The sequence below is a fragment of the Panthera tigris genome, chromosome X (genome assembly GCF_018350195.1).
Source record: "Panthera tigris isolate Pti1 chromosome X, P.tigris_Pti1_mat1.1, whole genome shotgun sequence".
NCBI classification, from domain to species: domain Eukaryota; kingdom Metazoa; phylum Chordata; class Mammalia; order Carnivora; family Felidae; genus Panthera; species Panthera tigris.
In genome coordinates, this window is record NC_056677.1 from 83754675 (window position 1) to 83770979 (window position 16305).

The following is a 16305-nucleotide window of genomic DNA, read 5'->3' on the forward strand; positions in this document are numbered from 1 at the left end:
AGGACACTGACATGACACTGTGACTGTAATCATTAAGAATATTTAAGATAAGAGGCGCCTGAGTGGCTCAGTGGGTTAAGCACCTGACTCTTGATGGGCTCAGGTCATGATCCCATGGTTCGTGGGTTTAAGCCCCAAGTTGGGATCTGCACTGGCAGTGCAGATCCTGCTTGGGATTCTCTGTCTCCCTCTCTCTCTGCCCCTCTCCTGATCACTCTCTATCTGTCTCTCTCAAAATAAATAAATAGACATAGAAAAAAAGAATATTTAAAAAAATTTAATGTTTATTTGTTTTTGAGAGAGAGAGAGAGAGTCAAAGTGCGAGCAGGGGAGGGGCAGAGAGAAAGAGGGAGAAAGAGAGACAGAATCTGAAGCAGGTTCCAGACTCTGAGCTGTCAGGACAGAGCCAGATGTGGGGCTTGAACCCAGGGACTGCTAGATCATGAACTGAGCTGAAGTCAGGTGCTTAACCAACTGAGACACCCAGGCACCCCAAAAGAATATTTAAGATAAGAATTTGCACAAGAAAATTTAAAATAAAATCTTAAACCCACATAAGGAAGAAATTTGATAGAGTTTGACAGCTGTTTACTCAAATTGGACAGTACTAAAAATTTGCCCATCATCAATAATGAGTAGTAAAGCTGAAAGTTTTATCAATAATCATAATAAATTGATTAACCATGCAAAGGAAAGATTGAATTATCTTAACATTTTCTCTAGGAAAAAAATGATATTACAAAGAGTTTGTAGAGGAAAAAATTAGAGGTGTGCCAGGCAGTTAATTAATAAAAATGTTATTTAGGATGAGAGAAAAACTCTCTAAAGGCCTGATTAACAAGGGAAGTCATTTTAGATTTCTTTCTAAGTCACCATGACTGTGTATAAACTTTGTTCAAACCAAAATCCTGATTTATGGCCCACCACGCATGTCATACATACATTGTACACCTGCTTTGTGAATGAGTAGCCTAAAGAAAAACCATCTTGACCTTGAGATATGGATAATTGCTCTTACTGCCTGCATTCCTTTACAGTAAAACTCCTGATTCCTGCCTATATGCTAACCTATAGTCTTTTGAGCTTTTACAAGGTGTAAAAACTATATAGCCCTGTAAAGACTATTCATTCTCCAGAACACTTTTCTTTCCTGTGAAGTGTTCTCCAGAACACTTTCTTTTCCAGTGAAGGATTTCTTTCCCAGGCAGCTATCCTAACTTGGGCTCAAATAAAACTCTTTCGTAGTTTCAGAGATTCTAAAAGGTTTGTTCATGTTGTGTCAAGATTTCTACGGAAATGGGGATGTTTCACATATGTCAGCTGTCCAAATTTTGTAATATTTTTCTCATTATATATAAATATTAGCTTTGGTACCTAAGTGCCTGCATCATGTACACATATACCTTTTTAATGCTTCTTTTTTTTTTAATTCTATTAGTCTGGTTTTTAAAAGTGTATTTATTTTGATGGGGAGAGAGATTGATGGAGAAGGGGCAGAGAGAGAGACAGAAGGGAGGGAGAGAGAGAGAGAGAGAGAGAATCCCAAGCAGGCTCTGCACAGGTAGTGTGGAGCCCCACATGTGGCTCGAACTCACAAACTGTGAAATCAAGACCTGAGGCAAAATCAATAGTCGGGCGATTAACCAACTGAGCCACCCAGGTGCCCCAAATTCTAGTTAGTTGACATACAGTGCAATATCAATTTCAGAAGTAGAATTCAGCGATTCTTCACTTACATACAATACCCAGAGCTCATCAGAACTGTCCTCCTTAATATCCATCACTCCTCTAGCCCATCTCCCACGCACCTCCCTCTATCAATCCTTAGTTTGTTCTCTATTGTTAAGAGTATCTTTTTTTAAGTTTACTGATTTATTTTGAGAGAGAGCATGAGCAGGGAAAGGGGCAGAGAGAGACGGAGAGAGAGAGAGAGAATCCTTGCTTTTCTTCCTGGCTTTCTATGAAGACCTCTCACATGAAGCATTTATGCAAATAACATAATTTATCAAAGTTTGAGTAGATGAAGGGTCATATGTTATAGCAGTATAAACAATCAAAAATTGATTACTAAACACTCCTGCATTTAGAAGTTCTTGGCTGCATTACTATTTGGGAGTTCTGTGCAAACCATTCTCCTGTCATAGGTCCACTCTTGCTTCTTTCTCCCTTCTCCCATTTCCTTTTTTTCCTTCTTTGTCCCACCCCAAATTCATGTTTGTTTCTTATGAAGGGCAGTTTAGCTACATATGTGTTATCTTCCAGTCCTTTCCATCAGAACTTCTCCTTCTTCCCTGCAATTGCCATATCAGAGTATTCTCCTTAAAAGAGACTGCCTTTTTCTGAACAGAAACCTTGGTGTCAACTAAGGAAAGAATCATTTTATCACCCCACTCCTCATGCAAAAACATAATCTTTGTTAGTTGCACAAGACATGAAGTAGGGTTTGTTATACCCATTTTTACACACAAGTAAACTGAGGCTTCTGAAACCCACAGCTAGCACTGAAAGAGTTAGGATTGAAACCCAGTTTTTCTCAGTCTGAGTCTAGTCTTCTTCCCACTACCCAGTACACTACAATTAGAGAACAAGTATGTCCAGGATGAGGGTTGCAGAAATTGCTCTCAGGTGAAGGGTTCCCTAACTGGGGGAGAAGGGTATACTGCAGGCTACAAGCCTCTCCTTGAGGCCAACTCCAGGGCCAGTAGAGCAGTGCCCACTATCTGCAGAAAAAATGCAGGCACCCAGATTCATTAGGCCACTGGATTCCTGAGCTGTTTAGTCTAGGTGCCAGTTGAGACACAACCTGGACACTTATGTTTTTTTAAACAAATTTTCCTTGTAGGTCTTGTAGCAGCTGAAAGAAGTGAATACTGTTACTATGTACAATTTACAGATAAGCAAATTGAATATCAGAGAACTTAAGTGACTTGACTGAGGTCACACAGTTACTAAATAGCAGAAGCAAAAATGTAGACTCTCGGACATCACACACTGTCAATGCCCTTCAGCCAAACACCACCAGGACATGCCTGCGGTTGATTCAAGCTGGGATTATTGTTCATTTCAACAAAGAGAGACACCTCAACATCCCCACTTTCCACCTTGTGTTGGCCTTCCTGGCAACAAGCAATAAGCTCAACTTGTTCAACCCCAGGTGTGCTCCTTGTGGTCTTTGGCTGGAGGACATTGACAGAAATGGAGGTTCACTGAGATTCAGTTGAAACACTCACTTCCTTGGGCCCAGCTCTTCCACTTAGTAATAGTGACCATAGATAGCTTAGACTTCTTGTGTCTACTTGTTTGAGATACCAATCTGCCCATATCTGGGAAGTAAATTCATGCTGAGCTGAGCTCTGATATTTCATTGAATTTCTTCAGCTTTGGGTTTATTTTGCTTTTTTAAAAAAAATGTTTACTTATTTTGAGAGAGAGAGAGATAGAGAGCGAGCAGAGAGAGAGGCAGAGAGAGAGGGAGACAGAGAATCCAAGCCGGCTCCACAACTGTCAGCACAGAGCCCGTCGAAGGGCTTGAACCTACGAACCACAAGATGATGATCTGAGCATGAAACCAAGAGTCAAAATCTTAACCGACTCAGCCACCCAGGAGCCCCTTGTTAAGAGTCTTTTGTTGTTTGTTTCTCTCTTCTCTCTACCCACACCCCCATTTCCCCTATGTTCATCCGTTTTTGTTGTTGTTGTTGTTGTTGTTAAATTCCACATATGAGTGAAATAATATGGTATTTGTCTTTCTCTGATTGACTTAATATGCTTAGCAAATGCTTCTTTTCTTGGGGTGCCTGGGTGCCTCAATCAGTTCAGTGTCTGAGTCTTGATTTCATTTCTTGTCATGATCTCAGGTTTTGTGAGTTTGAGCCCTGCATTGCACTCCTCACAGTGTGGAGCCTGATTGAGATTCTCTCTCTCCCTCTCTCTCTCTGCCTGCCACTGTTTGGGCAGTCTCTCTCTCTCAAAATAAATAAATGAACTTTAATAAATGCTTCTTTTTTTAAAGACAGCCCCCAAAGTTTAAGTTTTAGGCCCTGCAACCTAGCTCTTATCTCTGGAGTGGTAAGTAGTATGAAAATTTTGTTTGCAGTTGGAAAGCGTTAATAAGAATATGGACGTGGTATGGAAGTGGGAAATAGATCAACTGTAGAAGTGGAATTAATAATAATTTTGAAGACCAGAACATTGTGACCAGTTTGTTTTTTTTTTTTTAATGTTTATTTATTTTTCAGGGAGAGGCAGAGCGTGAGCGTGGAGGGACAGAGAGAGAAGGAGACACAGAAGCTGAAGCAGGCTCCAGGTCCTGAGCTTTCACCACAGAACCTGACCCGGGGCTCATACTCACCAGCCGTGAGATCATGACCTGAGCCAAAGTCGGATGCTTATCTGACTGAGCCACCTGGTATCCCAATGTGACCAGCTTTCAAAATCTGAAATTCCAAGTTGTCCTTAGTACTATGAGATTATATGACCTCGGAGACTGACTTTGTGGAAAACCACCCTACCCCCCTCACAAGGGCAGCCCCCAGCTGCTGTGTACATTTCAAACTTTCAAAAAAGTGGCTGCCTAAAGGATCTATATTTGTGTTGTTACTGAGCAAAAAAAAAAAAAAAACAAAAAAAAAACAGGTGGCTGGATTATTTGTTTACCCACACACACTTGAATTTACCGCCTGCTTCCCAAATGACAATAAACAGCTCTTTTCTCTTGTCTAATGAAAAACTGGATGTAGGTGGATATTAGTATCAGTAATAATAACCGTATGGAACAGAACTGACAAATATTTTTTAAAAAAACTCATAAAAATCTCTCTCATTTGGGGCCTCATATCCTCAACCCCATTTCAGTGCCTGGACAGGATTGCAAAGGATATGGTAGAGATCTGGGTCTTGAGGGAGGGGGGAGGTGGACAGTCCAGGGAGCAGGAGAGAAAAAAAAGGAGACACAGGTTGATCCTCCCTGATAATCTGAGAAAGGCAAGTAGAAATTCCAGGAAGATGACACACTTTTCATGTTTCTAGGAAAGACTGAAAAGACTAACAGAGTCAAGTTGGATGGGGGGAGGAGACGGGGTAGGGAGGGACAACCTAATTCCTGCTGCTGTGCTGTAGGAAGGGTTATGTGTGCTCACTGATAACGCGGGCTTCACTGGTTAAAACGCAGGCGTGAGTTTAAGTCACTGTACTCTGAGCCCTCTTTCCTACCCCAGCACCATCTCCCTATTACCTTGCAGGCAGGCGGGTGAGCTTCTGGATCTCAAACATTAGAGGAGGAGACTACTGCCTGCTCCGGATCTCAGGAAGTTTGAAAGAGCAGACGGTATCCGGAGGCTAAGGGTATCCGAAGGCGAGGGAGAACACCAAAGCGAGTCTAGGACTGCACTGCCTATACCCTTTTCCTGCCCTTGATCCGGTCCGTTTGGGAGCAAAAATTGTGGGCTAGGGTGAGGGATCTGGGGAGGAGACGGGCGGTCAGATTTGGGTATCAGCTCCCTATTGCATTGAAAACAGGCTGGTCACCGGCCCAGGTAAAGAGGAAGAAGAAAATGCCCAGGTTCCCTGCAAGACAGTGTGAATGTGGGAGCCATCTGCCAATCAATGGAAGAGAAAAGAGGATAAGAGGACTCCCAGCAGGTCTTGTAAAGCACTTCTCACACCACAGGGCCACCCTCCATTCATTTAGATTCAGAAAATGGTGGGCAATGGGGAATGCTGGGGAGGTGGGCGGGAACCTGCGTTGGTGCCAGCTTCCTATTGCGGGAGATGTGGGCGTGTCGAGCGAAAAATGGAGAAAGCGAGGTAAGCACCCTGGATACCAGCAGATGGGCACGAGCGTGGCTGGTACCGGTAGCCCCCAGTGGTGGGGCAGGCGGACAATCCATTCTGGGATTGCATTCTCTATACTCCCACCTTGAGGTGTACACTCCCACACGTGCGCGTGTATGTGTACGACGGGGTAAGTGTGTGTGTGTGTGTGTGTGTGTGCGCGCGCGCGCATGCACGCGCGCGCGGCATTTAGACTTGACAGAGCTCTCTCGAAAGAAGTACAATGGATTCTTTTTTTCCATTCCTATCCTGGTCTTTTTTTCACAAGAAATTTCCTGACACGGTAACACCCGAAGATTAGCAATAAATCTGTATGGCAGAATTCTGGAATTTTATGTTAATTTTTGCTTTTTTCTTGTGTATTTTGTTTTTCCAAAGAGTGTATCTATTACCTGGGTACCATATACTATTATAAGGTTCAAAATGAAAATGTACGCAATTTTGAAGGATGTATTAAATCAGCTAAGAGAGTAATCACACTAATCCATAGATCTGCCCTCAGTATATTTTTGTGACACAATAGGCATTTTAACAAGTTTCACAGGTGACTGTTGGACTCTAAATTTTGAGAGTCATTGCTGTGTTTGTCAGGTTAAGCTAAGCTTATGCTGCGTTAAGCTCTGTGGCTTAATGGGCAAATGCTTATTCCTAGCACACAATAAATGCCCAACATATATTGGTGAAGGTCATGAGTGAGAGGGCTCTGCTTCCTATAGTCTGTCAGAGACCCCAGGTGACAAAGTCTCCACCACCTGGAACATTGCTGGTCACTGGCAAGTGAAGAGTGTCATGGAGATCTCTCACTCACTCTTCTAAAGTAATAATCTAGAAGTAATAGAAATCACTGCTGTGCAGAGCTAACTGGCCCAAACTAGTCGTGTGGTCTTACTCAACAGCAAGAGGCTGGGGGTGCTATGGGAACAGGAAGTATGATTTTCTCTGTTCCCAAAGGGAATGTAAACTATAAAGTGAAAAAAAGAAACAAAAGAAAATATTCATAAGAATTCATGGGGGAATGCTTTTCTAAAGCACTGAAACGAAAAATTACAAATTGTAAAGAAAAATTGACATGTGTAATATATGAAAATTTTCTGTGAAGCAGAGCAAGAATGAATGTGCCTTTGGCTTTTGGTTTTCACTATGATGCCATTTTGGGAGATCTTCACATTTATAGACCATTCTTCAAGGTCGTGGAAGCCTGATGGATGCTAGTTGGGCTAGATTCCAGTTGGGGTAAGTTTCCAGGGGCTCATTGTGCCAGTTTGACAAGACAGGGAGAATCCAACTCTCTGGCTCTCAGAGGGGTGGCATTCAGGCAGAATGTGGAAGGGTTCACCCAAGTCACACTCCTCTGCAGGGTGCGTCTGATTTTGGTTTCTCTGCTCCAGGCTGCAGAAGGCACCAGACCCTCTGAGGCTGATGGCCAGATTGTCCTGGACATACTTACCTGGGGGGCAACAACTGTCCCCATTGCCAAGTCAGAACACTTTGCCTTTCCTTCCTTTTCCCTTTCTCTTTGGGGGAACTGTTTTTAGGGGAAGAGATAAAGTCCCAAGGATTCATAACTGGAAACATTGGTTGGGATAGTCTTTGAGTAGGCAGATGTCTGACCTGGGTCTGACCAGGTAACTTGGGGCTGAAGCAGAAGGAGCTGGCCCTCAGAGTCCAGTGAAGTAGCCCCCACAAATGGAGTTAGGCATTAGACAAAACCTCACCCACCCCTCTTGTACCTGCCTTGTGTAGACTCCCCAAAGGGCCTCAGATGTGCCCCAACCTGTTTTGGTAGTCTTGTGGCGACTTTTGCTATGTGTGCCTGGTGTAGTGCTTCTGATGTCTGTGTCATCCTAGGCCCATAGGCAGAGGTGAGCCCAAGTAAAGGGAACTTGCAAAGGCATGAGGTTGAATGACGTAGGAGAAAACGGGTTTCACCTGTGTGAACATCCCCATGACTTGAGGGGCCAGGGCCATCAAGTTGTAAATTGGTGTGAAGAAGCTTTTGAAGGCATTAATGGTAGATGGTCAGCAACATCCAGAGCCTGGTTCTCTGGGGTTCTCACCACTTTCCCGCTCACACAGAAGGCTGGTATCCCCATTACATGTACAAGAAGTGACTTGCCTAGCCAACTCCAGAGCAGAAAGCATTGAGGGTCTCAGACCCTGGATAGAACCCTCTGCTAACCAGGATACTCAGGCTTTTAGGTGACAGTGCTTGAAAGTGGGAGCTTCTCTGGTGACTTAGTATAGAATGAATCAGCTTCTGGTTCCTTGCAAAAATTCAGTCTCTAATCAGAGAAGGTATGTGGATGACTGCGAGAAAAAGTCATCAGGCCTGTGGTAGCCATGGAGTCACACAGCTATTTCCTCAAAAGAACGTTTGGATCTTGCCTGATGTTTATGCTAAAACTACACTTTCCCTAGACTGCTCCCACACTATAACTGAGCATAGTTGTACAGCTAGAACCGGGCCATTTCTGCTCATTGGAGGACCTTTTGTAATCTTTTGTTTGTACTCCCTGTTGGCCTGGTGCAGACTTTCTCATTATTGTACTGCAGTCTGGGATTCTCCCTGCCAAACCTCTCCTTTCACAGGTGTGACACATGCATCACAGTCTGAAGGCCCTCCCCATCTTCTGCTTCTTCCCCTTTTATCTTTCATAGGTGTTTCCCTAATAAATCTCTTGTATGTCTACTCTTGTCTTAGCATTTGCTTCTAGGAGGGTCTGAACTGGTAACAGGGTCAGGGTACTTTCACAGATGAGATCTCAAGTTTCATATTTCTCAATAGTTGTACTATTTTTCCAAGAGGCAGGCTAGTATAATAAAGAGCTTAACTGACCGTGTTCAAGTCCTAGATCTACCACTTTTAGCTCTCTGTTCTTGGCTTCTGTGCCCCTTTTCTTAAAAGAGGATAATCACATTACTTCTTCTTAGGGTTGTTGTTGAGGTTTATGTGAATTATTATACAGACCACTTAGTTTCTCACACATATTAAATAGCATCAGCTGTTTTACCATCTTTGATAGATGAAGTCAGAATAGGGGAAGGATAAAAAAAAAAGAGGGGAAGGATATTACCAGGTCCTGTAGCTATTGAGGAGTTTGGTGCTGGAACTCTCACTCTAAAGTTCTGGAGCTCTTAAGTATGTATGCTTTATTGATTTTTAACCTAGAAGTTAAAATTCAGGTTCAGGAAAACACATGAAACAGTTCCATGGCATGACGATTGTGTCTCCTACCTTCAACTCCATTGGATGGAGAATGGTATGATATCATCCCTTTTCCTATAGTGTATTCATTAGACAACTTATTCTGGAATATAGAAAAGGCACTGAAGTGCATACCTGTGTCTCCCCTTATTATGTTTACAAATGCTCTTTATGGTAGAGAGTGTCAAAGGCAAGTTTTTCAAGGAAGGAAAAAGTCAAGGTAGGAAGGGACCTAACATTTGCTTGAGTGCCCACTAAGGGCCAGATGCAGTGTTTGGTGTTTTGGTTTGATTCTCTTAAAACACTGTAAGAACACTGTAAGGCAGGTATTTCCTTACATGAAGAAGAAACAACTCAGTGTGAGTGTATTTTCCAAGGCGTAGTACGTTGTGGAGCCAGTATTTTGACCTAGGTTCATCACACTCCAAAACCCATACTCCTACCTTTTACATTTTTTTTGAACTTTAGATGGTGACCTTCCAGGACTGGAGATCTGGTTGGTTTAAATTTCCATGAGGGCTGTTAAACTGGAAGTTTCCTCTTTTGCATGAAGATGAAAATAGAAATTAAATTCCAAAGCCAGGTTTTCAAAGAAAATGACCAAGCAACTCTAAAACTTATGAGGGTTAAAAGGGTTAAGAGAGAGGAGATACAGAGAAGGAATTTTTGTGAGGAGGATTTCTTTGGAGTGGGCTTCCAAGGGGGAAGAGTTGGGGTGCTTTCTCCTTCATCCTAAGGCTTCAACTGGACCCCATGAAGCTTGACAGGTTCTTCTAGAGTTTGGAAGCATAGTGAAATGGGATCTGAATCCACCATGAGAAATCTTATGGGCTAGAGAATGTGGCTGTGACGATGGTGTGAGCAAAGGAGAGATAACTGTATTGGGGTATCTACACTCCCATTGTGTTGGGGGCAAAAGATATATGGGTGTTTCTCATGTACCAAAAGTGGGCTGTGCAGGAGAACAATCTGGTATTGAGGGGCCTGATGAAGAGAACTGTTTGGGGTTGCTATGGATTCCATCAGAGAAACTGTAGAATGTACAGCTGAAAAACTGAGAGCTTAAGAGGAAACAGCAATAGAATGTTTTGCTTCTGACACAAGAGTTGAAGTGGGAGAACCTCAGATGAGAATCTGCTTTTAAATGTCGGCTAGATCTAGAAAGCATGAAGCCAACTTACTACACAAACATAAAGAGCATTCTGTTTACTCCCTCCCTTCAACCCCAGACAGTCCTCAAGTCAAAATTAGCAAGCTAAGGAGGATGGAGAAAGAAAAGAAACCCAGCACATCACTTACCCCCAAAGTGGGAAGTCCACCTGAATTTGGTGCTAGCTGAGGGAGGAGAGGTTTAACTCTAAATTGAGTTCAGAGGGTTCTTTATTATTAGGAACTGGGGGTTCTGGTCACTGAAATGAGGGTTGATTTAGGATTTTTTTTAAAAAGCCATTATCTTTATTTTTTATTTACAAGTTTTTTATTACAATAAAATGAAATATATTGTGTATAAAATATACATTTAACCATTTTTTCATTTTTAATTATTTTTTTTATTTTTAAATTTGCATCCAAGTTAATTAGCATGTAGTGCAATAATGATTTCAAAAGTAGATTCTAGTGATTCATCCCCAATGTATAAAACCCAGTGCTCATCCTCAAAAGTGTTCTCCTTAATGCCCCTCACCCATTTAGCCCATCCCCCACTCCCACTCCTCCAACAGTTTGTTCTCCATTTTTAAGAGTCTGTTTTGTCCCCCTCCCTGTTTTTATATTATTTTTGCTTCCCTCCCCTATGTTCATCTCTTCTGTATCTTAAATTCCACATATGAAGGATTTAAAGTGACTGTAGGGCTCTTTGGGGTGAGCAACAAAGCCACAGGGCCTGGGCAAAGCTTAATTAATTAATTTATTTATTTTTGGTATTCTTTATTTTATTTTATTTATTTTTAATATGAAATTTATTGCCAAATTGGTTTCCATGTAACACCCAGTGCTCATCCCAACAGGTGCCCTCCTCAATGCCCATCACCCACTTTCCCTTCTCTCCAACCCCCCATAAACTCTGAGTTTATTCTCAGTTTTTAAGAGTCTCTTATGGTTTGCCTCCCTCCCTAACTTTTTTTCCCCTTCCCCTCCCCCATGGTCTTCTGTTAAGTTTCTCAGGATCCACATAAGAGTGAAAACATATGGTATCTGTCTTTCTCTGTATGACTTATTTCACTTAGCATCACACTCTCCAGTTCCATCCACGTTGCTACAAAAGGCCATATTTCATTCTTTCTCATTGCCAAGTAGTATTCCATTGTATATATAAACCACAATTTCTTTATCCATTCATCAGTTGATGGACATTTAGGCTCCTTCCATAGTTTGGCTATTGTTGAAAGTGCTGCTATAAACATTGGGGTACAAGTGCCCCTATGCATCAGCACTCCTGTATCCCTTGGGTAAATTCCTAGCAGTGCTATTGCTGGGTAATAGGGTAGATCTATTTTTAATTTTTTGAGGAAACTCCACACTGTTTTCCAGAGAGGCTGCAGGAAAAAACCTCTCTGACCTCAGCCACAGCAATTTCTTACTTGACACATCTCCAAAGGCAAGGGAATTAAAAGCAAAAATGAACTATTGGGACCTCATCAAGATAAAAAGCTTCTGCACTGCAAAGGAAACAATCAACAAAACTAAAAGGCAACTGACGGAATAGGAAAAGATATTTGCAAATGACAAATCGGACAAAGGGCTAGTATCCAAAATCTATAAAGAACTCACCAAACTCCACACTCAAAAAACAAATAATCCAGTGAAGAAATGGGCAAAAGACATGAATAGACACTTCACTAAAGAAGACATCCAGATGGCCAACAGGCCCATGAAAAGATGCTCAATGTCACTCCTCATCAGGGAAATACAAATCAAAACCACACTGAGATACCACCTCACGCCAGTCAGAGTGGCTAAAATGAACAAACCAGGAGACTATAGATGCTGGCAAGGATGTGGAGAAACGGGAACCCTCTTGCACTGTTGGTGGGAATTCAAACTGGTGCAGCCACTCTGGAAAACAGTGTGGAGGTTCCTCAAAGCTTAATTTTAAAGGAATAGTATTAGACAAAAATAAACTTGCATTTTGCAACTGTTGTTCTTGCTCAGTAGATTGACTGCCTCTGCTTGGTATGATGTTTGTGATGTGCCATGCTGTGTTTTTGCATTAATTTTGCTACACCAGCTTTCTTTTGCTTAGTATTTACCTGATACATATTTTTCCATCCTTTTATTTTGGACTTTTCTGGATAATTTTAAGAGCACCTTTGAGAAAAAGCATGGAACTGAATTCTGTGCCTTGAAAAAAAATCCAGTCTGAGGTTTTCTTTTACTATGAGTTTAATCTATGTACATTCATCATTATTGACATGGATATATTTCTTCCTTTCTATTTTGTTTTTTATCATGTGTTTTCTTTGCATCCTTCCCTTCCTTTCCTTTCTTGCGTTCTGTTGGACGAAGGGAATTTTCTTTGGAAATTTGGAGTTTACACATTCTATTTTTATTTAATTTTTTAAATTTGATAAACACATTCTATTTTTAATCTTTTAGTGCTTATATTAAGATTTTTTCTAAATTGTTTATCAAACTGTATTTTTAAACAAAATACAGACTATCTCTAACTTCTCTTCCTTACACAGACTTTTATATTTTGAAATTTAAAAAAATGCACAATTTCTGATAACTAGAATTTCTGTACACAAACTGTTAACCATTATTACAGTTCACAGTTCACAATGCATGTTTAAATATATCATCTCATTTGATTCTAGAAAAAGCTCAGCTAAGTGTTACTTCCATAATGAATTAATGAATGCGGCAAAAAAGAAGAGAAAATTGAGCAAAGAGCTCTTCAATTCTTCATGGTAATCTTTAAAGTACCTTAAAATTCTGGGGACCTCAGGTTGAGAACCACAGATATTAGGAATATAGTCTTCACCCTTTCCTTTTGGGAAGGGAGAGAGGAGAGAATTATTTTTGAACATTTATTCTGTGCCAGAAACTTGTCTTAGGCAAAACAAGCCTCTATTTAATGGTTACTTTCTTTACTTTCTAGTTGTTTTATGGGTGTCATGAGAGTTATTTCACAACATGCTTCTGTACCAATCCACATACATTCTCCATGATGAAAAACAGTCTTATTTATGTTGATGATACTGATGAAAATAATAAATAGCAATTATAGTTACTATTTATTATGGAACCACCACATTAGCTAGGCACTTAATCTCATGGGGTAAATAAACTCTCATATCCACTCTTCAGTTTTAGAAGGGAAGCCATTTAGTCATCAAGATGGCTAGATGAAACTACATCACCTGTGTAGTTTCAGAATAGAGACACTTCCTAAATCAGCAGAGATTCTGGTAATAGTTTGCATATACTTATTATAATTGCCCTCTTTTTCGTCAATAAGATGGCCTAGTTTAGGTCCTAATAAAGTACTTTAGGTCTCTCCTGAACATTCCTAATGTGATATCTTTAAAAAATAAAGCAATTAACAAGATTAAATCAGATAAAGTAAAAATAAACCACATATGAACTGTAAATTACTGAATTATCAGTCACTGGAATATTAAATGTGTATTGTGTTCTTAAATTTTTCTCTTTTCCCATTTCCTACAGAGATCCAGGAGAAGGAGATTTGTGGCACAGCTATAAGTAGAATCTGCTTGAAGCTGGTGGCTTTTGTCTTGAAAAGGATTATTTACTTGATGACATTAAGTTAGATGTCCTTGGATGGGAATGGAGGGCATTTGAAGGCAGTGAGAGGTCAGGGTTTGTGGTTCCTTCCAGCAGTGGAGACATGAGTATTTCTCTTTATCAGCACCTAAGGAAGACTATGGTGGGCTCAGGAAAGCTCAGCACCTAATCTTGCCAAAGATTCCCCTATCCAGAGGGTTGGATAGAAGCAGCAGGAACAAGGGATCTGAAGAAATTGTGCCAATTCAGTAAATGAACATCTGATCCCTAACCAGTGTGGACAAACATGATGGGGAATCTCAAGCTTTGGTGCTAGATGAGACCATAGGATATTTGTACATCTCATGAAGATAGGGAATCCTTAATAATAACTGAAGTGGATATCCCACTGACATGCTACAGTTAAACATCAGGGTCTTATTTATGTTCATTTAAAGGCAATTTTGAAATGTGATAGTCCCAATATGTTTTAAGTGTGTGAGCTAAGATCCATCTGTTTGCTATGCCTCCTATTCGAAGTTTCAATAACAAAGAAAACAATCTCTTCCAGTGTTTTGATACAAATTGTCCTCTGAATGTGTAAGAGTCCTTGAGAACTCTTCTAGTTAGCCAGGCTCTAGGTCCCTCAAAGGACATAATTGTAAGACCATGTGGCAAAGTATGAACTATAGTTGTTTCAGGTACGAGTGTGCTAGAAATCTTAGTTGTCCCCGTATTTCCCCCCTGCTCTGTGTCCCCCAGGCTTACCAATATGCATTACATCAAAAGTCTTCCTTGCCCTTTGGTTTCCAGTTTGGTTAAAGGGTAATACCCAGAAGAGTGAATTCAGGTATTGTTTTTTGTGCCATCCTGGATTCTTTGAGGTCTCTATGAGCTAACTGCATCCTGAAGATCACAGCTGCTGTCAGGTGGCTCTTTCCACACAGCTGTCTTACCACCCAGTAACCACTCCCACCCCATTCCTCCCCTCCCCCTGTTCCTCTCCCACCCCTCCTCTACACCACCACCTCCCACTCCCTCCCCTCCTACTCTACTCTTTGCCTACAAATAACACCATATTGGAGGCTGAATTCTGTCACCTCTAAATTCATATTGTGAATTCTTAACCCCCCAGCACCTCAGAATGGGACTGCATTTGGAGATGGAATCTTTATAGAGGTAGTTAAATTAAAACGGGGTCATTAGGCCTCTCCAGAAGAGATTAGGACATAGGTACAGAGGAAATCACAGGAAGGTACCCTTTTACAAGCCCAGGAGAGGCCTCAGAAGAAACCAACCTTGATCTTAGACTTCTGGACTCCAAAACTATAAGAAAATAAATTTGTGTTGTTTAAGACATCTAGTTTGTGGTACTTTGATGTGGCAGCCCTGGCAAACTAACATGCACCACGAGTTTACTCCTTTGCTGACAACTTGGGAAAAAATTCTCTATTAAACTTCTCAAATCATTTGAGTCCCATTTATTTCCTGCTGGGACCCTGACTGATCCAGTTGGATTATACAGGATTTACTTCCAGATTTGTTCTTACTGTATTTTCTAAAATTTCTGCAGTAACCACGGAATACATTTTTTCTCTAAAGTAAAAAATACTGTCGGGGCACTTGGGTGGCTGGTTAAGCATCCAACTCTTGATTTCAGCTCAGGTCATGATCTCCTGGTTTGTGAGTTTGAGCCCAGCATGGCACTCTGCACTGATGCTGTGGAGCCTGCTTGGGATTTTGTCTCCCTCTCTCTCTGCCCCTCCCCTGCTCGTGCTCTCTCTCTCAAAATAAACACTTGAAGGAAAACAAAAACACTAATTCATGAAACAAAACTTGGTTTGGGAAATCTCCATATATGCTAGATTTATTTTTGAGAGAGACAGAGTGAGTGGGGGAGGGACAGAGAAAGAGGGAGACACAGAATCTGAAGCAGGTTCCAGGCTGTCAGCAGAGCCCGACACGGGGCTTGAACCCAAGAGCCCTGAGATCATGACCTGAGCTGAAGTCAGACTCTCAGCTGAAGTTGGACGCTCAACCGACTGAGCCACCCAGGGGACCCTAGAATAAATTTATAATCATAGGCATCCAACATCAATCCTCCTTGGTAAATCCCCTATTCTATAGATTCCCACTGTTATGTCTAAGGGATTATAAAAACAGGGACTATAACCCCAATGCTGGAACTAGGGAAAGCTGCCATCCTTGGTCCAAAATCTACAAGTATTTCTGATCATATATGAAGGTGGCTGCCCATGTTTCCTTTTGTGGGAAAGAAAAAAAGCTCTGCATTAAGCATAAGGGACTGTTACAGTACCCACTAAATACCCTGTTATACCAGCCCAACTCATAGGGACAAGCAGCATCAGGAACAAAACTGGCTCTTACAAGCAGCACTGAAAGCAATCACACTCTGAGAAGCCACAATGAGGGAAGGGGAGGGGAACTGGCATGACAGCATATTCCTGGCTGCCACACCCAAGAAAAAGGAATTCTTTCACCAGGAGTCAGAACTCTCCTTTGATATCATCGAGAGCTTTCCT